This window comes from Choloepus didactylus, chromosome 21, assembly GCF_015220235.1.
Source record: "Choloepus didactylus isolate mChoDid1 chromosome 21, mChoDid1.pri, whole genome shotgun sequence".
Classification (NCBI taxonomy): domain Eukaryota; kingdom Metazoa; phylum Chordata; class Mammalia; order Pilosa; family Megalonychidae; genus Choloepus; species Choloepus didactylus.
The window spans coordinates 35,319,226-35,342,289 of NC_051327.1; the positions used below are offsets into that span (position 1 = coordinate 35,319,226).

General features: G+C 47.9%; 1 pseudogene; it reads right to left on the bottom strand.

Moving 5' to 3' along the window:
- Positions 1–21,497: 21,497 nt before the first annotated feature.
- LOC119517239 lies at positions 21,498–22,787 on the bottom strand (annotated as a pseudogene).
- Positions 22,788–23,064: the final 277 nt, after the last annotated feature.

The following is a 23,064-nucleotide window of genomic DNA, read 5'->3' on the forward strand; positions in this document are numbered from 1 at the left end:
TTTTAATTTGGTCAACAGTTTCTTTAATTTCCATAAGATCATCCATTTTTTTATTTAGTCTTGCAATGTCTTCTTTATGCTCTTCTAGGGTCTTCTTGATTTCCTTTGTCTCCCATACTATGGTCTCATTGTTCATCTTTAGTTCTTTGAGTAGCTGCTCTAGGTGCTGTGTCTCTTCTGAGCTTTTGATTTGGGTGCTTGGGCTTGGGTTATCCATATAGTCTGGTTTTTTCATATGCTTTATAATTTTCTGTTGTTTTTGGCCTCGTGGCATTTGCTGAACTTGATAGGGTTCTTTAAGGATTTGTAGACCAATTGAAGTCCTTATCTCTAATTTATCAGATCTACAGCTTCGTGGAGTACACTTTCTCTAACTAACCAGCAGGTGGCGTCCACGAGCCACCTGTTCTCCACAAGCCAGTTCTCCCCTGCTTAGCCTTTTTGGTGAGTGGGGGAGTGAGTCTTGTGGGGTCCAATTGGTGTACCAAGCTTGCGTGTGTAGTTGGTGTTGCCTGCCCTGTATATGGGGCGTGTTTCTGGGCAGTCAGGGAGGGGGGGGGTGGCTCTAACAATCAAATCTCCCTGGTGATCCTAGAGTTTTAAAGCTGCTGCAGTAGTCTAATCCTTCAGTTCAGTCCTGCCACAGTTTGTCCCTGCCACTGACCCACAAGTCCTTGGTATTGGCGTATGGCTCCTGAGACTTGCAAGTGGGCCCCTCTTCCAGGCCGTGCACCCTGGGTCCTCTGTTGAGGGATGACTGTGCTATGTCACAGGTGAGTGCTGTCCCCCCAGGGCAGTTCTGGGCTGCTGGGCTGTGTAGGGAGGCTCCCAGTCTGCTGAAATGATGGCTGAATGGGGCTTTGTTAATTCACACTGCTCTACCTTCCCAACTCTGGGACAATCAGCTGAGGTTGCAGGGAAGGCTAATGTCCACGCCCAGTTTTGTGGTGTGTGCCTGTTATTTGAAGCACTTCCGTCACACTGGGTTGTCTGGGGCAGTTCTCGGCTATGGGGCTGGCGATGGGCAGGAGTGTTTCCTGTCCACCAGGATGATGGCTGTGAGCGGACACCCCCCTTTTCTTGGGAAGTTGTGGTGTTTAGTGAATTTTCTCAGCCACTGGATTATTGCATTTTGTCTCAGAGCTCTCCTAGTTCTGCTCTTGACTTGACCTGCCCAAATAGCAAGTCTTTGAAGCTTTCTGTATTGGGCTTAGATTTCGCTGATCTCATCAGTTCCACGTTTTCATGAGTGTTGTATGAAGTATGCCCAAAGTCAGATTGCTCTGTGGTGTCCAGTCCACGCAGTTCCTGGCTTTCTACCTACTTTCCTGGAGGAGTAACTGGGTCTCCAGGGCTTGGCTACTCCCCACCGCCACTTCTGCAGCCTAGGGGCCTTTACCTGCGCCGTCGGTGGAGGCCTGGGCGCCAAAGTCCCAAATATCCTTCTTATAAGGACACCATGGATATTGAATTAGTATTCACCCTAATCCGGTTCAGCCACGTTTTTCCTCTTCAAAGATCCTATTTCCAAATAAGAACATTTACGGGACGTGGGGTTAGGATTTCAACATATCTTTTTTGGGGGCACAATTTAACCCATAATAGGTACTGTGCTTAGCATGTGACACAAACCCTCCATTTAAATGCCCCCAACCTAAAAGATTAGGTGTTTTTGTTACCTGCATTTTACAAACAGAAAACAGAGGCACTGAGAGGCTCTCATGGTGCTCAGAGGTACTGCTGGGTTTGGGTCTTTTCTCAGTTTGGCATCAGAGCAGGCACCTAAAAAAAAAAAAAGACAAATAACATCATTGTTTTTGTAAAAGTGACACATGGATGTTATAAAGAATTCAAGCCACTGGGAAAGTACACAGAAGAAAGGAAAAGAATTACCCTCATTTCACACTATCCAAAGAGATATAATTAATATTCGGTGACTATTCTGGGCATCTATATATCTGTACTAATACAAGAACAGAGAAGTTGATACAAAGAGAGGTGGAAAATAATTTTACTAAGTGCAAGCATGCTCTTCATATTTTTCTTGACAACATAATTAAATTTTACCTGAGGAAAAGTCTGTTTGGTTTCTTTTCATAATTTATACCTCTCTATTGATATTCTCTTTGTGTTCATCTTTTTTTCCTGATTTCCTTTAGCTCTTTGTCTATGTTTCCTTTAAGCCTTTGAGCATATTTAAAAGTCTTTGTTTGCTATGTCCCATGTCTGGTCCTCTTCACTGATCATTTCTAATGCTTTAATATTCTCTTTTGTCTTTGCCATCACTTCCTGTTTCTTTGTATGTTTTGTAACCCTTTGTTCAAACTTGGACATTTTGATATTTTAAGGTGTTGTTGCTGGAATTTAGACTCTGAGGCATCTGTTTCTTAAGCTTGTATCTGGCTAGTTAGTGTTATAACAGAGCTTTCCTTGATTGCTGGGAGTTTAAAAAAAAAAAAAAAAGGAACCGCCCCCCCCCAACTTTCCCAGTCTTTGCAGATTGACCAGTAGGTGCCCTCCTCCAGACTTGTCCATATGATGAGTTTAGAGAATTGCTTCAGGCCAAAGGGTAGGGGCCTCCCTCAACATTTCGGGTCTTGAGCGTGCATGGGAGGCCCTAAGACTTCCCCTGGTTCCACGGTTCTGAATGTCCCTCTTCCCTAGGAAGCAGTTTCTTCGCGGTCCCGGGCACTGCACGGTATGTTCCACAGCCAGCAATCCCATGCCCCAGGCAGCCATTTGACTGCTCTTCCACTGTGTTCTGTAGGAAGCTCTGTAAGCCGCCTTCTACACGCAGGGCAAGATCTGGGCAGGTGAGTCCCTCAGGCCACCACCAGGCAGATTGGACCAGACACACATGCTCCCAGTATGTGCACGAGGGTGACTCTGCTCCCTCCAGAACCAGGACCAGGGATCTGCATTGGGAGTACGGGCCAGCTCCACGTTGAGCCAGGGAGGGGTGGAGGAAAGGTGAGCCAGGATGCCACAAGATCCTAATGCTTTTAAGTGTCTTTTCCTTGATTCAGCACTTGCCCAGTTACTGCAGACCTTCAACTATTTTCTGGAGCTTTGAGAAAGATGTTTCTGCCAGTTCTTGCTGGTTATTCAAAGCTTCTGTGGGGAGATGAAGCCCTGAAGCATCTCACTCCACTGTCTGATCGGGGCAGGGCCATTGATTCTTTTTTAAGAGTTTCCATTCTTCTATTGAATTTTCTCTACATTTTCACTGATATTGTTAATATTTTCCTCCAAATGCTTTACCACACTTTATAACAGACATCTCAAAGTTCTTGTCTACTAATTTCATCATTGGTGCCATTTCTGGATCTGTATCTATTCACCTGTTTTTCTCTTGATTTTGTTTCACATTTTCCTGCCTTTTCCCCTTATCCTGTTCCTTTTTATTGTGTGCTGGAACTTGGATTTAAGAACTAGAGATGGAAATTGATCATATTTTCACTTTAAGGAAGCTGGGGTAAGAGGTCAGTCTCTTTAGTCTAATCAGAAGTTGAGCTGGTTGTGGCTGGTCTGTGGCTTTAGATAGTTTTGGTTCACCCCTCTTTTAAACGTCTTGAAGGTGGGACCAGGTCTGTCCCTCCAGCAAATCTTTGTGTTTTAACAACAGCAAGACTGCAAGATCTATCCCTGCTTTCCAGCAAAGTCCCCAACTTCCTGTACCACTTCTTACTTGGAAAACATCCATCGGGAGGGGCAATTGATGAAAGGACTACTTCTAGTTTTTGGATTCCAACAGAAGCCAATCCATTGTGCCAGCTCACATGCAGTCATTAAAATTTTGGCAGATTTCCTTTGTCCCAGCAAAGCTCTCCTTTACATCCCTGTCTTTGTTTTTAGTCACATTGTTTTAATTTTTTGTTGTTGCTTTTCTAATATGGCTTTTACCATTATGATATTTCATTTCCCATTTTCCTGAATTCTTTCTGATTCCTTATTTTTTCCTCTTTTACTGCTACATAGACTTTTCTTTGACATTTTATTGTTTTAGTATAAATTTTAAGAGATATTGTATTCTCCATCATTTATTTGTGATTATGGAGAACTATCTGAACTCATCTTCTGTTTCCTTGGTTGATTTCTCTTGCAATTTATATTTAAAAAATTATACCTTATGCTTCCGTTCCATTTTTTCTCATTTTCTCCTTTTTTGAAAATAGGTGTCAGGCTCTTTATTTTCCTATTAATTATAAGTTTTGCATCCACCCAGTCTATTTACTGAAGGGCTGGATCCATCTGCAACTTTGATATGCTCTGTTATCTCAAATTCTCTGATGCAAAATCCATTTTACTTATCTTTTGTCCGTGGGCACACTCCGCATCATATTTTGTGGTGACAGTGGCTCTCAGCAAAGCTGTTTCATTCCTGAGTTTTCTGTGTTGTCACCTGCCAATATCTGCCCCTCCTGCTTCACCTCGTTCACCTCCAGCAGTCTCCCTGGCCAGGTCACAGACAATTAGTGTGCCAGGTAAATTTTACCTTCATCTCTACCTTTTCAGCCATCCTGAGGGGTCAAACTGGGCTACCTCAGAGGCCCCCTGTGGCCTGACCATGCCCTTGAATTTTGTCCTGATTAGAGATTATTTATTTCTGGATAAGCCTTTCATATGTGACATTTACTTTTAGGGAAATTGGTTTCCTGCTTGGTGTCTGAGTAGGTATTTGTTGGGACTCAGCCTCCCCTAAAATAATGAAAACTGTGACAATGTCAGTGACTCAGTGCCAGGTGCATTGGCTACATCATCCCTAATCCTCTCAGCAGCTCTGCATGGTAAATATTATCTCTGAATTGCAGATACATTTTATTTATACTCCACTATGTCCTGGAAGGGTTTGTAGAAGGCTTTATAAGATTCATAAAATACAGCACAGTAATGAAAGGTGGAGATAGAGAAAATATTTTTTAAAAAAGCGTCCTCAGTGTTTAAGAATCTTGCCTCCTGGCAGAGATGTGTTAAGGAGCAGAATTGCAATGCGAACCTAGGTATTTTGGCTGCTGGAAGTGCTGATCTTTGTTCTAAGCCAGACTGATGTAGGCTGAGCAATGAGAAGAGACAGGAAAAAAATTGGAGGGCAAAGCAAAATATGGGAGGCCAGGTCAGCTCTGCGGGGACCAGTGGGCCTTCCGCAGTCTGAAGGTGGGCTTTGAGGTGGGCTTTTGAGTCGTGGGTTGTGGGCTGGATTCCAGTGTCTCTCCAGGGAGGGTGACCATAGCCATGGCTGGGAGGGCTGTTTCTGCAAATCGCCAGATGCTGGGCTGAGACTCAGGACACCTGAGTTATCCTCCCAGCTCCATGACTCATGGGAATGAATGAGCAGTAAGTTCCTTTGCAAAAGCCATGCTGCGGTATTTACTGAGCACCTACTATGGGCAAGATGAGGCACTGAGAGGTGTAGGGGTCCAGGCTTGAACAAGATAGGCATCATCTTTGCCCTTAAGACACTTCTGGTTTTAGTGGGTAAGACAGCTACATATACGTGTAATAAGCAAATTACAAGTGCCGTGCAAGAAAAGAACTGGATGCATGAAGGAGACTAAAAAGGGCTAATTTGTGGTGGGAAGAGAAGTCAGGAAAGCTCTCGCTGAAGAAATGCCGTAGAATTGAAGACTTCTTAGTGTCGCCTGCTGTGTTTGCTTCCCCCATACCCCTTCCTTCTTTCTTTTGAGGAAACCCATTCCACGTGGATTGGATGAGGCTGGTCCCTTAGCCGCAGATGTGCATGCGTGACTCAGACTCTTTCTTCCAGAGCTTCCAGGGAGGGGCAGCCTTTCCAGTCCGGTTCCACCCACAGCCATGTGAGTCCAGGGCCTCTGACAACCATCGTGGACACCCATGGAGTGAGACCATCTGAGAGACAGAAGAATCTTAGAACCGATGCCATGCTTTGAAACTCAAAATCCAGCCTTGCCTGAAGTCTGAATTCTTAGTTACCTGAACTGATTCAGTTCCCCCTTTGGGGCACTAAGTTACTTTGACTTGGGTTTCTGTCGTTTGTACCCAAATGAGCCTAATGCAGACCTGAGAAATAGTAGTAGGAATCAGCCACGTAGACCTTGGGAGGAGTGTCACAGACAGAGGCAACAGTGTTGCAGGCAGTGGGAACAGTGTTGCAGGCAGAGGGAACAGCATGTGTGAAGGCCAGAGCTGCATCTCCTGGGTTGAAGGTGGCCAGTCTGACCAAAGTGAGGGAAAGAGGTGGCCAGTCGCGTGGCCCCTGGGCTTGTGCTTGCCACCACATTGCCTGGAGGAGGAGCTAAGGTGCTGGTGGATAAATAGCCCGGCCTGCTTGTTCCTTGGTGGGACAGCTCTGGGGCACGATCCTCCTGGACCACCGGGATGAGCTCCAGGTGTCTGTAAGTGACGCCTCCCCAGATTCTCACCCTCTGTCACTTCTCACCGCCCCACTGCCTCCCTGGCTGTGCTTCCAGGGATCAGCTCCCAAACAAACAACTCCTGTTGAATGCTCCTCTTAGTTTTCCGGGGCTGCTGTAACAAAGTAACCCCCACACTGGGTGGCCTAAAAGAACAGAAATTCATGGCCTTACCATCCTGGTGGCCCAAAGTGTGAAATCGAGGTATTCTGGGGCCAGGCTTCCTCTGAATTCTGTCCCATATCCATCCCATGCTGCGCTTCTGGTTCCTGGCAGTGGCTGGCAATCCAGCAATCCTTCCCTTGGCCTGCAGCCTAGCTCCATCTCTGCCTCTGGCACTTCACAGCCGTCTCCTCTCTCCGTGTCTGTCTGTGTCTGAATCTCCTCTCCCAGCAAGGACGCCAGTTATATGGGATTATGGGCCCATCCTGCTCCATATGATACATTTTAATTTAACCACTTCCACTTGCATTCACAGTTCCTGGGGTGTTAGGACTCCAGCCCATCTTTTTGGGGACATAATGTACCCCATAACAGGTCTGCTTTGGGGGAACCCAGACCAAGACAAGTGCCTGGTGGAGAGCAGGGTAGAGTGAAGTCAGCTGGTTGGCAGGAGTCAGATCAATCGTGAAGAGCCTCAACAACGGGTTCCCGAGTTTGGATTTCATCCTCAGCACCACAGGAAACCAGGAGAAGGAATGGAGCAGGGAGCGATGTCTGATTTTCATTTTTCAGCAATCCCACTGGCAGCTCTTTGGAGAGTGGCTGGTAGGGGGCAAAGGAAGTTGCATGGAGACCAGTTGCAAGCCCGACTGCAGGGCTCCTTCCCCTTTTTATAATTCATGCTCTGGGTCCAAGTCTCCACGGAGGATGGAGTCAGATGCACAGTAGGCTCGGCAACATGCAATTTTCTCCCCAGGACTCTTGGGGACCTCTTGTTAGGCGGCAGGTTCCCTTAGTTAACACTCAATTGCCGAGTAATTCTCATTACGTCTCCTCACTGACAGACAATGAACAGCTGTCAGGCTTGTCTTACAAAACAAGACAATTTTTTCCCTATTAATGTAGCTCAGGGTTGGAGCGAGCAGAGCAGCACGTGGGGCCATCATAGCACATTCTGGCAGCGACTCTGCCAGCTCCGTCTTCAGGTGAACGGTGATTTCCCCGCTGCCGTGGGAATGGGGAGCAGGCAGAGCCGACTCTGGGCTCTGTCTCCTGCTCTGGCTCCCACTGCCCTTTCAGAAGAGAACCTTCTAACTGCAACAATTTGGGAACTTGTGTATAATTTGCATTTGTGATTTGTGGGATATGTGGGACTCGCTTTCACCTGAGCTTGCAAGTTAATGGGACTCTGATGGGAAATGATCTTATCCCAACTCTCGATGTTGGAAGGGAAATGAAAGATGAGCCAGCTATAGACAGAATGCCCGCACATAGTGGGATGTCAGGAAGTCCATCTTCTCCCTCAGTTCTTTCTTTTCTTCTTGCCCCTCTCTGAACCTCATTTCTGATGCGCAAAATGTGTCTAACACTATGCCACACCAAACTGTGTCCAGCCTAGGTTTGAATGCTGCCAGTGACAGGGGACTCACTACTCTCATTCCATCCCAGTTCAACTCTGATAGCGAGAAAACTCACTTTTTAAATGCTGAGATGAAATTTACTCCCACCCGCATCTAATTCTGCTCCCAGTGGCCCCATAAAGCAAGCCTTGGCCTTGTTCCCCTTGAGTGCCCCTCAGAAATTTGAAGCCAGGGCTAATCCCTGACAGTCTTTTTTCTGTTGAACTAAGAGAAAAAGAAGATTTCTTTGCTTTTTTTCACTCCGTTCCTATAAACAAGTCCAATAGTCTTTATCTCTTTTGATACGTGGCCTTGACTCTTGGTATGTGATCTGACCATTGAAAACCAGACTTGGACTATCTCCTCCCTTTTCCTGAGCACTGTACCTCTATTTATGCAACCAAAGATAACATTAGCCTCTAAAAATTTTTCATTTTTATTTTTTTAATGGCAGCCACTCTACACTGCTAGCTGATGTTTAGCTTAGCATTGACTAAACCCCTTAAGTCGGGGGCTGCAAATCCTAACCCAAGGTCAGGCAGGTAAGGAAAAGGAATGAGACGTTCTGGGTGGGGCTGGTGTGGACTGAAGAGCTCATGGCTTTTTTATAAGGAGCAGCAACTCTCTGCTCCAGCCGATTATTGTCCTGCAGTGTGCAAGCACAGCATTAAAAATTAGGAGCTTCCAATATAAAAATCCAAATTTACAAAATTGTTGAAAAAGCCCCCAAGGCTGGCAGCCTTGAACTCATGTCCCAGCAGGGTTGGAGCTGAGCTGTGGCACCAGGGACTGTAGGAACGACACCGTAGAAGCAGCCAGGAGGGCTTCTGGCCACTTTCTACGCAACAACGCTGACTTAATCTATGAGCAAAGCGGTGGGTCCCACGGTCTCCAGGAGTGGTGGGGGCAGCGAGCCTCAGCCGCTCTGCCCCCCGACGTAATTTAGGTAAGCTATAACCAGGGGTGAGGCCCAGCTGGGGATGTTCTGGCATCTTAGCATCTTGTACTTTATTACGAGAAACGTTGCAAGCTTATTCCTTTTTAGTGTCTCTGGTAGAGAATGGGAGGGGAGAAATAAGAAACAAACATATTAAAGTATACTATAGGGTTAGGGAGAGATGAGGGCTAGGATGGAATATAAAACAGGAAGAAGGGGTGGCGAGTCAGGGTGGGGGGTCACATTTAGGTATGGAGGTCAGGGAGGGCCTCTGACAAGGTGACTCTTGAGTAGGGGCCTGAATAAATGGAGCAAATTAGCCGTGAGGATATCGGGGAAAAGAACGTGTAGGCAGCAGGTGCCAAGGCCCTGAGGTTGGAGTGCTCCTGGGGAGTTGAGGAGCAGTGAGGGCCAGTGGCTGTGGCGCACGGCGAGCCGTGGGGCAGTGTTGGGACAGGATGTGGGTGAGGAGGGTGGGGACCATGTCAGGTAGGGCCTGACAGTCCTGGAGTGGAGTTTGGACTTTAAGTGTGGTGGCAAGCCCTGGGAGGGTCTGAACAGCAGCATGACAGGATCTGAAATTCTGCCTGCCGCGTGTAAAGCAACTCAGGGACACACGTGGAGGGGAAGGTGGGTGAGGAGGCTGCTGGGGTCTGTGCGGGGGAGAGGTGATGTGGCAGGACTGAGTGTGGAGGGGGAGGTGGAGAGATGTGGCTGGACTTTGTATGGGTCAAATGGGAATCCTGCTATGGTGAGGAAGAAGTGGGAGGACGGAGGATTCGGGATGACTATAAGCTCATGCTCTGAATCTCCGGCCTGCCATTTACTATCTGCCTTCGTGCATTATTCAACAAATGCTTACTGAGCTACTTCCATGTACTGGTGCTGTGCTACGTACTAGAGACACATCGGTGAACAAAACTGGATAAAACTCTCTGCCTTTATGAGGTTGCATTCTAGTGTGTGGGATGTTTGGAAGGGAGCGTGTGATAAAGACCATCACATATATACTATGTAAATAGACACAACCAAGCGGGCATGACTCCAGGCGATTGTCTAGCTCCTCTGAGTCTCAGTTCCCTCTTCTTTAAATGGCCCTAATAAGGGTGTCCTCTTGCCAGTTTTGCAAGAATTAAATAAGAGGGTTTGTGTAAAGGGCTTAGCTCAGTGTCTGCACCTAGTAAATATTACAATGGACAAACGGAGGTGGTTGTTATAATGAGCTCTACCATTACCTGGCCAATGGAAGACGGGGCCATTACACGGTCCCCTCCGTCCTTCCACAAGGCCCATTATAAAGGAAACTGCCAGCCAAACTAATATGGCTTCTTCCCCGCGTCTTGCCAGCTTTTTTATTTTTCAGTTGGGTTGCTCCAAGCAAGAAACATTTCCTTCCCGAGCAGGTCTGACTTGATGAAGTTATCACGTCTTGGGGCAGAGCAAAGCTTTCCACCCATGATAGCTCTGCTGGAAAACAAACAAACAAACCGGCCATCGTATCACTGCCTGACACTTCTCCATCTCAGTCCTCGAGGTCTTTATGCCAGACAGCTGAGTCATGAGCAGCTTCTCTCCAGGGACACCTCTGGTGACAAATTGCCACCTAAATGGGCAATTGGGCGGTGCAACCAGAACTGTTAGCAAGGAAAAAGGAGGGTTGCAATCCCCTAATAACAGACTGTTCTCTAAAGTGCTGCTTTTAGACACAGGCCGGTCCCCATGCTTGTCAGATGTGAGTGGAAGATGCTCCATCCCTGACCACCGCCCCCCCCCCCATTCCTGGCCCGTCCATGCCAACTGCCCTCTCCTTGATGTCCAGCTGGATGGGTTTGGAGGCCATCTCCAGCATTCCATGGCAAACCAACTGGGTGAAACTACAAGTTCTTCCTTGCCTGGCCAGGATACCACTGCCCACTGGTTAAAGTGACTACTACATGCCAGCACATATGACCAGTCATTGATTTCACATATATTTATTGAGTTTTCACTGTAGCATTTAGGGTGAGTGGGGCTGCAAGTGAGAGAACACCCAACTAAAAGTGACTTCACTAAGAGTGATTTAATTTTCACATAATAGGAATTCAAGAGGAGGTGGTTTGGGCGGGGCAAGATGGCGGAGTGGTGAGGAGCAGAAGTTCGTCTCTCCCCTAGAGCAGCTGGCAATTACCCAAGAACTATATGAAACAGTGTTTTCGGGGTCTCCAGTAACCAGTCACACATCAGACGCAAGTTTGGAATTGGAGGAAAAGCTGAGATCGCAGCGAACACTGTAAGTTCCCCGGACCAGGGGTCTGGCGCCCCTCCCCACCCAGACCTCACAGACTGTCTTGCTGCCGGCTCCCTGAAAGGGGGGAAAAAAACCCCAAAAAACAGCAATCTGCTGAGGGCAAGAAGGGAGGCTCAACCCAGCCTCAACTGCAGAATTAATTAACAAATTAATTAACTAACTTTGGGAGCTGGGGTGCTAAAGAAGGGCTGGGCTCCGAGAAGTGGGGGCACGTAAAAGTGGGCACCCATTCCTAGACTCCAAAAAAGCCATTTTTTTCCCTACATTTTGTCCCTTCTGGCTTCTCACTGATCCCTTATCTTTTTGCATTTCAATAGCCCCCGGCAGGGGTGGAACTGAAGTGGTTGGAGAGTAATTATCAGACAATAGCCCAAAGCATATCTTTAAATGCTCTAATCTGACACTGACAAAACTTCTGGCTGGGGAAAGACTTTTAAAAGAGACTCTTTTTTTTTTTTCTTTTTTCTTTTTCTTGTTTTTCTTTCCTTTTTTTTTTAATCTAAAAGTAATATATGTGGTTATTTTCTATCGGAAAGCCCAGGTTGACGGACTAGGCTGGGCTTGGGGGAGACAGAGTACCCACAGCGTCTTTGAGTTCCATATTCACTACTGAAGGCCTCCACCCCCGTCTTTAATTGGCAACTCAGGCTGACCAAGGAATCTACCTGGAGAGGCCCCAAAGAGGAGAGGGGAGAAGGGAATAGCGCCCCTGAGAGACAACTGGAGGTCTGAGGATTGGGAGAGTGGAGGGAGGCCCAGCTCAACTGGCAGTCCTCCTTCTGGGAACTCAGACCCCAGGGGCTGGAATTCAGATTCCAGCTTCAGTCAGCCACGCCCCCGACAGGATCAGAGTCACCAGGAGAACTAAAGGCTCCACACCTCCTTACACTGGTGGGGGAGCTGCGGGCTGGCCAGCGCCACCTGCTGGGAAGGAGAGGAAAAGCACCAATTCTAAAGGCCTCATAGGAGGGTCTCATTCTCAGGAAAACTCCATACCCTCCCAATGAGACCTGGGCCTCACTAGACTGGGAAAATCTGACTAGGGTCGACCATATCCAAGGAGACCCACTCACAAAAAGGTTACATAGAGGCAGAGCAAGAAACAGAAAAAACAAGAGGGGAAAAATTCCGATCAACTAAATAGAACCTAAGTTAGAGGTCTAGAATAAGTTGAACTGAATAACAGAAGCCAGAGAACAAAGCCAACCAACAAGAAAACCACTAAGTAAAAGATAGACAACAAGCTCCAAAATAAACTAATCGAGAAAATCAGATGCCTAGACAACTTAAGATAACAAGCCATACCAGGAAACACGAAAACATGGACCAGCCAAAGGAACAAACTAATAGCTCAGCTGAGACACAGGAGTGGAGGCAACTAATGCTAAATAAATTTGATGAAATGAAGGAAGATATAGCAAAAGAGCTGAAGGATATAAAGAAGACACTGGCTGACCATAAAGAAGAATTCATAAACTTAAAAAAACAAATGGCAGAACTCATGGGAATGAAGGCCACAATGGAGGAGATGAAAAACACAATGGAGGGACACAACAGTAGATTTGAACAGGCAGAAGCCCCGTGTTGGAGGCAAACGGTCAGTCACTGCTGGGGCTGCCCTGGATGGAGCGTGAGCTTGGCTCAACCGCTGGCTGGGCCCTGAAGGCTGTGGTGGTGGTGGGGCATCAGCTCACTGCATGCCTTGCTGAGAGATGGCAAGTTGAGTCCTGAAGGGAGGTGGGTGCATCTCCAGGCTTCTGGTTCCTGGAATCCCCCCATTTTGCAGAGGAAGAGAGAGCAGTGCGGAGAGATGAGGGAGCCCCTGAGCCCAGGGGGCTGACCCTCGGGGCCACAAAAAGAAGACTTGTCTGCTCCTTTGCAGCAAGCAGGTAAATTAAACCCTGAGCTGCCACACGACCCGGCTACCCCACTCCAAGATATACACCCAGGAGGGCTGAAAGCAGGGCTCAGACAGACTCTTGTGCACATATGTCCCTAGCAGCATTGCTCACGTGGGTGACACAACCCAAGGGTCCATCGACAGATGAGTGATGAGCACAGTGTGCTCCACCCAAACAGCGGAATATTACTCAGCCATAAAAAGGGATGGACTTCTGGTCGATGCTACAACACATGTGCACCTTGGAAACATCATGCTGGATGAGAAAAGCCAGACCCAAAAGAACAAATACTGCATGATTCCACTTATATAAACTATCTAAAAGAAGCAGAATTCATAGAGACAGAAAGTAGGTTAGAGCTTCCTGGGGACTAGGAGGCAGGGAGGAGGAGTTATTGCTTCATGGGTGCAGGGTTTCTGTTTGGTCATGGAGGCTGGTGATGGTTGCACAACGCTGGGAATGCAGTTAATTAATATCACTGAACTTAAAAATGGTTAGAAATGGTATGTATGTTACTGCAATAAAATGAATGAATGAATGAATGAGGGAAAACAAGCCTACCAGATGTGAGCGTGCACCGCTGCTCCCAGGAGGGCATCACGTGTTATGAATCGTGCTCCCAGGAGTCACTCGTCTGTGTTACTGGTTCTCATTGAAGTCCCGAGAACTGCCACTCTCAAAGTGGCTTGTGAACCTGGTTTCAGCCTCCAGTATTGCCCTGTGCGTTTCCTCTTCGGAAATCAGAACAGATGGTAACCCGTGCACGGGGGCAGCAGGCACAGGGGCCGCGATGCCCGAGGGGCACTTTGCAGATAGACTGTGCCCTGGACCACCCTCAGCCACGTGGCTTCCGGCGAACACCCACCCTTAGCAGATGCACCAGAGGCGCTTGCTCAGTAAGGAAGCCATCCTGGGGGCGCCACTGCTTCTTGGATGGTCACGTGGTAGTTATGTCTCCAAAGCCATGGAAGGAGGGGCAGGACTGGCTTCCTGAGTGGCCCCACCCTCAGAACGGGCCCCGCTCATTCAAATGCGCTGCTAGCGCCGTCTTGAAATGCATAATAATTTTGAATAGGGGACCCCACATTTTCACTTTGCACTGGGTCCCACAAATTGTGTAGCTGATCCTGCGGTGGACTGTGGGGAGGAGGTTGCAAACCATGGAACTTCTAAGAACGAGAAGGGAAGGAGGGTAGGTGATGGGGAAGCATCTCACAGGTGGGGGAGCGGGTTGAAAACTTCTCTCTGGGGTTTCAGGTCTGCGAACAACACCTGGATTTGAGATCTACAGGAAGCTCTCCACCTGCTATCCTAACCCTGCTCTTACCCCAGGCTTCCCCATCTTAGGAATGGTGCCTCCTTCTCATGCTTATTATGGAAAATTTCAAATCTATACATATATAAATGAAAACCCATGAACCCACCACCCAGCTTCAATTACCAGTGCATGGCCAATCTTGTTTCATCTCCATCCCCCACATCTACTCCCCTCCCACATTATTTTGAAGCACATCCCAGAATTGTATCATTTAATTTATAAAGATTTCAGTAGTATCTCTAGAAGGTAAGGATAATTAAGAAAAACATAACCACAATACCATTATCATGCGAAAAAAATTAGCAGTAATTCTTTAATCATCTGTATCATCATCTAATATCCCATCTGCGTCAAGGGCCTATAATTGATTGTTCTTTCTTACCCCACCCCCAGTCCAGTCTGTCAGCCAGTCCTGTCAAATCTGTCTGCACGCACCTCTGGTGTCACCTCTCTGTCATCTAATCCACAGCCCCAATCCTGGTCTCATCTGGGACCATCTGACTTGGATGATGGCCCCTACAGTCCTCTTACCAGCCCCTCCAGCCAGCCACATGGGCCTCCCTGCAGGTTTTCAGACACCCCTGGGGCTCTCTCTCTCCGGAGCCCTGACGCTTGCTGGTCCCATGGCTGGGATCCTCTTTGACCTGAGAGCCACGTGGCCCCTTCCGTCAACTCACCCAGTCTCTGCGTGTTTGTCACCTTCTTGGAGAGATTCTCCTGACCATCTTATCCAAACTTCCCCTGCAATGGCTCCCCCTCTCCAGCTTTATTCTCCCACTTACCATGCTCTGAAGTCATGTCATGCAGTATCATGCCGTTCCCTTGTTCGTTAGGCACCAGAAATCAGCAGTTGGCCTGTCGTATTCACTCCTGTTTCCCAGCATCTCATCCAACCCCTGCCACATATTCAATCCTCACTAAATATTTGCTAACTCAGTGGATTTACTGGATGTGAGTTCTTAGCCCCTGGAAGTCACTGGTTGCCTTGACATGTGTACTGGTCTGTATATATTATGTCCCCCAGAAAAAGCCATGTTCTTTGATGCAGTCTTGTGGGGGCAGACATATTAGTGGGGATTAAGTTGGAATGTTTGGATTAGGTTGTTTCTATGGAGATGCGCCCCACCCAACTATGGGTGATAACTGATTGGATAATTTCCATGGAGGTGTGGCCCACCCATTCAGCATGGGCCTTGATTAGTTCACTGGAGCCAGATATAAGCTCAGACAGAAGGAATGAGTTTGCTGCAGCCAAGAGGGACACTTTGAAGAATGCACAGAAGCTGAGAGAGTAGCTGTAGATGAGAGACAGTTTGAAGATGGCTGTTGAAAGCAGACTCTTGCTCCGGAGAAGCTAAGAGAGGACAAACGCCACAAGAGCAACTGAGAGTGACATTTTTGAGGAGCTGCAGCCTAGAGAGGAACGTCCTGGGAGAAAGCCATTTTGAAATCAGAACTTTGGAGCAGACGTCAGCCATGTGCCTTCCCAGCTAACAGAGGTTTTCCGGACACCACTGGCCATCCTCCAGTGAAGGTACCCAATTGCTGATGTGTTACCTTGGACACTTTATGGCCTTAAGACTGTAACTGTGTAACCAAATAAACCCCCTTTTATAAAAGCCAATCCATCTCTGGTGTTTTGCAATCCGGCAGCATTAGCAAACTAGAACAGCATGATACCAACAACCTGGGAGATGTGATCAGAGGCTCCCCCAGTTCTGTAAGGTGGTCTTGTTGGACGGTTGCAAGGACAGGGTAAAGCCATGTTCTTGGGAGCAGAGGCCTCGCTTCCCCAGGGGAGGCTGGGACGGAGTTGGGGACATTCCTGCCTCAGCTTGCTCACCCTCACCCCCTCCATCTCCTCCTGAATCCATCACCAGCATCCCAGTGCAAACTGGGCTGGTGAATTCGGAGCCATCACTCAGATCCAGCTCCCCACCCAGTGTCTGCTCCAGGACCATAGGGAGGAAGGAAAATCTGTGGGGAGGATTCTGTTTCTAAAGGTCCATTCACTGCGGCAGGAACCCAGATCCCCCAAGCCTGGGACAACACTTGCATAAGGGGTTAAAACAGTGGTGCTTCAAGGAGCATTAGCATCTCCTGGAAAATCTGCTGAAAATGCAGTTGACTGAACCCTCTGGCCTTAGAGGCAGATTCAAGAGGTGGGGGGGGTCTCTGTTTTCAACCAGCACCCCTCGTGCTGTTGATGCAAGTGTCCCCCAGCCCACTTTAAGGAACACCAGGCTGGAGTATTGTCTGGAACTAGAGCTCCCTTCTCTGTTACGTGCTGGGCTCGAGCAGACACAGGCGATTAATTATGCAGCTCCATCGAGACCTGGAAGAGCTCAGCCACCTCGTTAATCAGAACTGTACAAAACCGGGACTAGTGGCTGGAATAAAAATAGCTTCATGCAGGTCAAAAGGTAAAATGAACTTTGGTGCTGGAAATTTACGTTCAAGGTTGGGAGGACATTGAGAGGGGTCTCAAGCTCTGTGTGGGTCCTTTGGAGCAGCACGGGTGACTTTTGCATCCGAATCGTAATGATGAGATGATATTTGCTAACATGCAGCCCACAGCCTCCTCTGAGTACCTACTATGTCCTAATGCAAAAATTGACAATGAAAAAAATGTCAAAGCTCCTAGCTTGGGACCAGGTACAGAGGAGGGATTCAAAAAAAAAATCAAACAAAGGAATGGGAAAAGAATAATGATGCCAAATCCTTCTTTTAAGGGCTTTGCACACATTAACTCCTTGAATTTCCACAATTCTAGGAGATGGATCTTATTATTCCCATTTTATGGAAGCAGAAACGGAGGCATGAGGAAGTAAGGAATTGGCACATCCATGGGGCAAGGGGTGGGGCCAGGATTAAAACCCAGATACTCTGGTGCTGGCACCAAATTGACTCTCACCGAGAAACAAACCAACAGAACGCTACAAGTTTCCTCTGTTTCTCTGAGTCTTCATTTTAGATTAATCGGAACAGAATAAGAACAGTGGGGACATTTCCCAACGCTAGTAAATAAATAAAATTAAACAACACAAAGCTTTTCTCCAGGAGCCGATGGCTACACAATGCGTGTTAACAGCGGACCTCAGCCTCGTTGGTGATGCTATTGATCAGAGTCATTGTGAGCCCATGACAGCGGCCATGGGTGCGTGGGTGGGGGCTTTATCGGATGAGGAGGAGTGGGTAACGGAGAGGGTGTAATCAGCTTGACCTTTTCTAGTTGCTCAGTTTAACCTTTTCCAGCTGCCCAGTCCTGCGGGGAAGTGACCGTCTCGTTTCCAGGAGAGAGACTGCAGGTAGCAGGTCCTTATTGACTTGGGGGGGAGGCTGGAGGGGGATTTGTCAGCTCCAATCCATCTCCATGATGAATACCAGAGCTTAATTTGAACTGAAAACCCTGTTCCCACCTCTTTGAAAAATAGTCATACAGAAAGTTCTTAGCATAGATGCGATGTCCCCATCTTTCTCTGTTATAGCATCCTGTCTGTTTCCTTCCCGGAACCAATTGGTTATCACAATTAAAGGCACAATTTAGTTTCCTCCCTTGTTTTCCTGTGTCCTGCCCATCTATCCTGCGAGCTTGTGAAGTGGAGGTGTGCGGGAACTGGCTGGTGATAGCCCATGGATGTGTGCGTCTCTTCCCATCTCCTTTTTTAGTGATGGCGCATTGGTGGCTGGAAGCGGCCACGATGGGGGTATTTACACCCTGGGAATTGGCAAACACGGCAGATCGGGGCCTGCCCGTTCTTGCCCCCCCTACCCTGCCCAGAAGAGCTGGTCGTTTAGGACTTACCACCCCATCGCTGAGCTCCCAGGGGCCCACTTCATGCCTGTTTTGTCTTCCGGGGGCCTCTGGCCTGGCACACACGATTGGTGCTTGGTAAGTGTTTCCTGACTGCACCGACGGATGCGGTTGTCCTCACTGCTCCCACTCTGAGAAAACGGTTTCCTCTCAAGTCTGCAAGTGTTGACTCGGTTCTTACCTTGTTCAGGACCTCAGGGGATCCAAGATAGGAAAATGATCATTTCCTGCTTCCTAGAGGCTCCTGGTCTGGGCATGGGAGTGGGGAGAGAAGGACCACGGATGGCAGCGTGGGGATACCGGTGATAAAACGGCGGGTTGGAATGTTCCCTGTTCATATACCAGAGGATTAGAACTATCTACAGTGTTGTTGTTTTTTTTTTACTTTTTAGTTTTTAAAAAGTAGTTTTCCATTTTGAAATAATTTCAGATATCCTCAAAATTTGCAAAAATAGTACAAAGAATTCCCATATACCCTTCATCCAGCTTCCCCAGATGTTAACATCTGGCACAATGATCAAGAACAGGAAATGAATTTGGATATGATACAGTTATCTAATCTGCAGACCTTATTCAAATCTGTCCCACTAAGGCCCCTTTGCGCCTGGTCCAGGCTACAGCCGGGCAGTTCTGCATCGTGCTGTGAACAGATGTGGGTACAAAGCAGGCTCTGGAGGGCATACAGCTGCACCACTCTTACTGAGCTACGGGGCTCTGGGGGCCTTACCTCTCTGAGCCCCAGTTTGTTCATGAGGTAAGGCCAAAAAAAAAAAAAAAAAAAAAGACAAGCTTACCCCACAATGTTGTCTAGAAGGATAAATTAAATAACAAACATAAACAGAGTAGACATTCATGGAAATATTCATTGAATTAAAATGTGATCATCTGATGTGTTAGAAGAAGCAATTTTTTTTTTTTTTTTTGCCCAAATACAATACATACTGTTCTCGGTGGGCAATTCCTCTCTTTCTATCCCCCTTCCCCTATAACTTAGCCCACAGCTAACATTTGTTCTTCATTGACTCAGTGCCAGGCCCTGTTCTAAGTACCTTACAGGTACACTTTCCTTAATCTGTACCTCAATCCTGAAGGTTGTCCTACCATGATCGCATTCTTACAAACAAGAAAACAGAGGCCCAGAGAGGTTTATTAACTTTCCCAGGGTCACCCAACCACCAAGTGGCTGGGCTGGGCGCAGAGCTCAGGGGCTCTGTCTTCTGTTTGTATCAGATCACTTGCCACTTTTCCCTACCCCGAGTTCCTCCCACAGTCTTTGCATCAAATACATTGCTCAAGTGGAAAGGAAGTAGAGCTGAGCAGGTGAGGCCTGGGACAGGCTGCCGGGTTGGGGACCCTCAGTCTGGGGGTGTGTGCCGGTTTGAATGTATTATGTCCCCCCAAAAAAGCCATATTCTTTGATGCGGTCTTGTGGGGCAGACAGAATAGTGGGGATTAAGTTGGAATGTTTGGATTAGGTTGTTTGCATGGAGATGTGCCCCACCCAGATGTGGGAGGTGACTCTGGTGGGATACTCCCATGGAGGTGTGGCCCCACCCATTCGGGGTGGGCCTTGATCAGTGGAGCCATATAAATGAGCTGGCTCAAGGAGAGGAAACGGAGTGCAGCTGTGAGTGACGTTTTGAAGAAGAGCAAGCTTGCTAGAGAGGAATGTCCTGGGAGAAAGCCATTTTGAAACCAGAACTTTGGAGCAGACGCCAGCCACGTGCTTTCCCAGCTAACAGAGGTTTTCCGGACGCCATTTGCCATCCTCCAGTGAAGGTACCTGATTACTGATGTGTTACCTTGGACACTTTATGGCCTTAAGACTGTAACTGTATAGCCAAATAAACCCCCTTTTTATAAAAGCCTATCCATCTCTGGTGTTTTGCATTCTGCAGCATTAGCAAACTAGAACAGGGTGGTTGGGGGGCAAACAGTATTGGGGGGGATTATTCACCCCAGCAGGCCTCTGAGAGCCTCTTCCCTCAGAGCTGGGGAAGGCAGCCTGCCTTCTCGTTCTCTCTCGGCGCTGGCGGCAGCCCAGGGGAGCTGCTGCCCACCCCTTTCCCTAATGAGGGGGCTCAGGAAAGAGCAGTAAGCAGCATCAGCTTTTATGTTCTCCTGGGAGGGGCAGGGCTGTCCTGTTGCCTTAGGCCAGACCGGGCAGGCTTTTCCTCCTGGTGAAGGCAGAAGTTGGCCAAGAGTGTCGGCAGCAGGGGCAACTAACCTTGAAAGAAACCCACCAAGCACAGTGTCTTTGTTTGCCAGGGCTGCTGTCACAGATGCCACGGGCTGGTGGGCTTGAACAACACGGGAGTCTGTCGTCTCACAGTTTTGGAGGCTGGAAATCCAACATCAAGGTGCTTGCAGGATCATGCTTCTTCTGAAGTTTGTCAGGTTCTTGTCTTGCCGACCACCCATGCAGAGACTCAGTCTCTGCATTTGTCAGGTGGCCGTCTGTCTCCTCCTGTCTCCTCCTCCATCTGCTTCCTCTCTTGCATCCAAATTTCCTCTGCTTATAAGGACTCCAGTCTTACAGGAATAAGGGCCACCCTGATTCAATTTGGCCTCACCTTAACTATAACATCATCAAAGTCCTGTTTACAAATGGGTTCATGTCCCTAGGATAAGGGGTTGGGACTTGAACGTGTCTTTGTGGGAGATGATTCAGTCCCATAAATGCAGGGTGCCCACCCATCTTTTGGGGCTTCTGTTCTGGGTCCGAGATGTACCCTATCCTCTTGGGTTGCTGCAGGGCCTCCAGCCTCACTCCCTGTCATCCACCCTCTGCGTGGCCACCAGGTGAGCTCTCTGAAGTGCAAGTGTGACTTGCTTTGGCCAATGGAATGGGGTGGAAGTGACATGGGCCAGTTCCAAGTCCAGCCCTTCAGAACACTCACCTGTCTCTGTGTCTTCTTGCACATCTGCCATCACCTGGAGGTGAGCGGCCCTCTGGTTGCTGCTGGCCTCTGAGCTGAGTCCCAGAAAGATTACACACGGAGCAAAACGGCCCCAGCCACGGAAGCCAGGCCAGCTGACCCTCAGCAGAGCCTCAGGCTCAGGAGCTAAATAAATGCCTATAGCTGTAAGCCAGTGAGATTTTGTGGTTATTTATTAATTGGCCAACTGATACAGAGTTAAATAAATGTTCATTGAAATATATATATATACGCATATGCATACACATATATAGCTCCCGTGCTTTCTTTTCTTTTTTTTTTTTTTTTTTGCCTTTTCTTTATTCAAAATAAGGTGTCCAATATAATTTGACTTTTACGGAATAAGCAATTTAAACAGCAGGCTTCTTTTCTTCTGCAGTAGGTTTCTTTTCTGCGGGCTTCTTGGTAGCTGCAGCCTTCTTTCCCACCAAAGGCTTCTGCTTCTGTGGCTTCTTAACACCAACAGCCTTCTGTCCTTTCTTCCCCACTACAGGCTCCTTGCCTGGAACCCCCTTCTCATCTGATTCGGCCTCTAGTGCTGCTGCAGCTTTCTCCATCCTGAGTTTGATTCCCAGCCTGGTGAAGAATGGTGTTTCGATGCATAGTCTTTGCACAGGGATTCGGTTTCCACATGATTCTCAGGTTTTTCAGTGGGTTCTTCTTTAGAACTCTGCGATGAATCTTCTGGCGTGGTGCTCGGAGGACTCTTCGGATCTCTGGGCTTTTCAGGATTCTGCTAAGGTCTGTGTTCATCATCTTGGGCATGGGAAGGTTGTGGTTACTCTTGAGGGAGGCAGCTTTACACCACATGCCATACAGGCCATCTAACTTGCGGAAAGCACTTTCAGTCCAAATGCAGAAACGTCCCACATGCCCACCAGGAGCAAGTTTCAAAATATTCAGCTTGCTTGCATTAAGCAGAGTAATTCCAGGGATGTTTCTGAAGGCCTGGATGATGCCATTGTCCTCATTATAGATGATGCATGGTCCCCTGTGCTGTATGTGACGACGGGTTTCTCATTTTGCCTTTGCCAGCTCTCATTCGCTGAGAGGTATAGACCTTTTTGATATCATTCCAGGCCTTAGGTTTCTTAAGAAGCAAAACAGCCTCCTTGGTCTTCTTGTAGCCTTCAACTTTATCTTCCACCACCAAAGGAAGTTCAGGAGCTTCCTCAATGCGACGATCTTTAGACATGACCAGCACTGGTAAGGCTGAGGCAGCCAGGGTAGAGCAGGTGGCATATCGCTTCTGTGTTGTGTTTACTCTACGGTGCCATCGATGCCATGTTTTGGTTGGTGCAAACATGCAACCTCCATGACACGTATTTCCAAAAGCACCCTGGCCACATTGGTGAGACCCACTGCCTTGAACTCGGGATTTGATCCACAGCTCTGCCAGTGCCCCAGGACTCAGCACTGGTTTGATGACCTGCTAACTCACTGACAGCATAGGGCTGTCTGTTGTTTTTGCACAAGTTGGTGTGAACGAAGTTTGCAATATCCGGTCTAATGGGAGCCTTGAATACAGCAGGCAGAGTAACATTTTTGCCAGATGACTCCCCCTTTTCAGAGTACACCAATATCAATGGACGAGCACACGCCATGTCGGGGAGAGGAGAAGGCCACGTTCCTCTCAACCCAGCGGCTCCCCCATGAAAAGCTCCCGTGCTTTCTTGAATGGGCAGGGAAGAATGCAAGACGTGACAGAGACAAACAGAGAAAAGACAGTCTCTGAAGTCAGGGAAGACTTCCTGGAGGTGGTGGAACCAAAGCAAAGTGCAGAGTCAGTGAAATTCACCATTCAGTGATGTCTCATTTGAATGCCTTTCAAAGACTTGTCTTCCTTCAGTGTCCATGAGATACCACTGCCTCTTTATAATGAATTCTCCATCTGTGCCTACCCTTTTGGATTGGTTT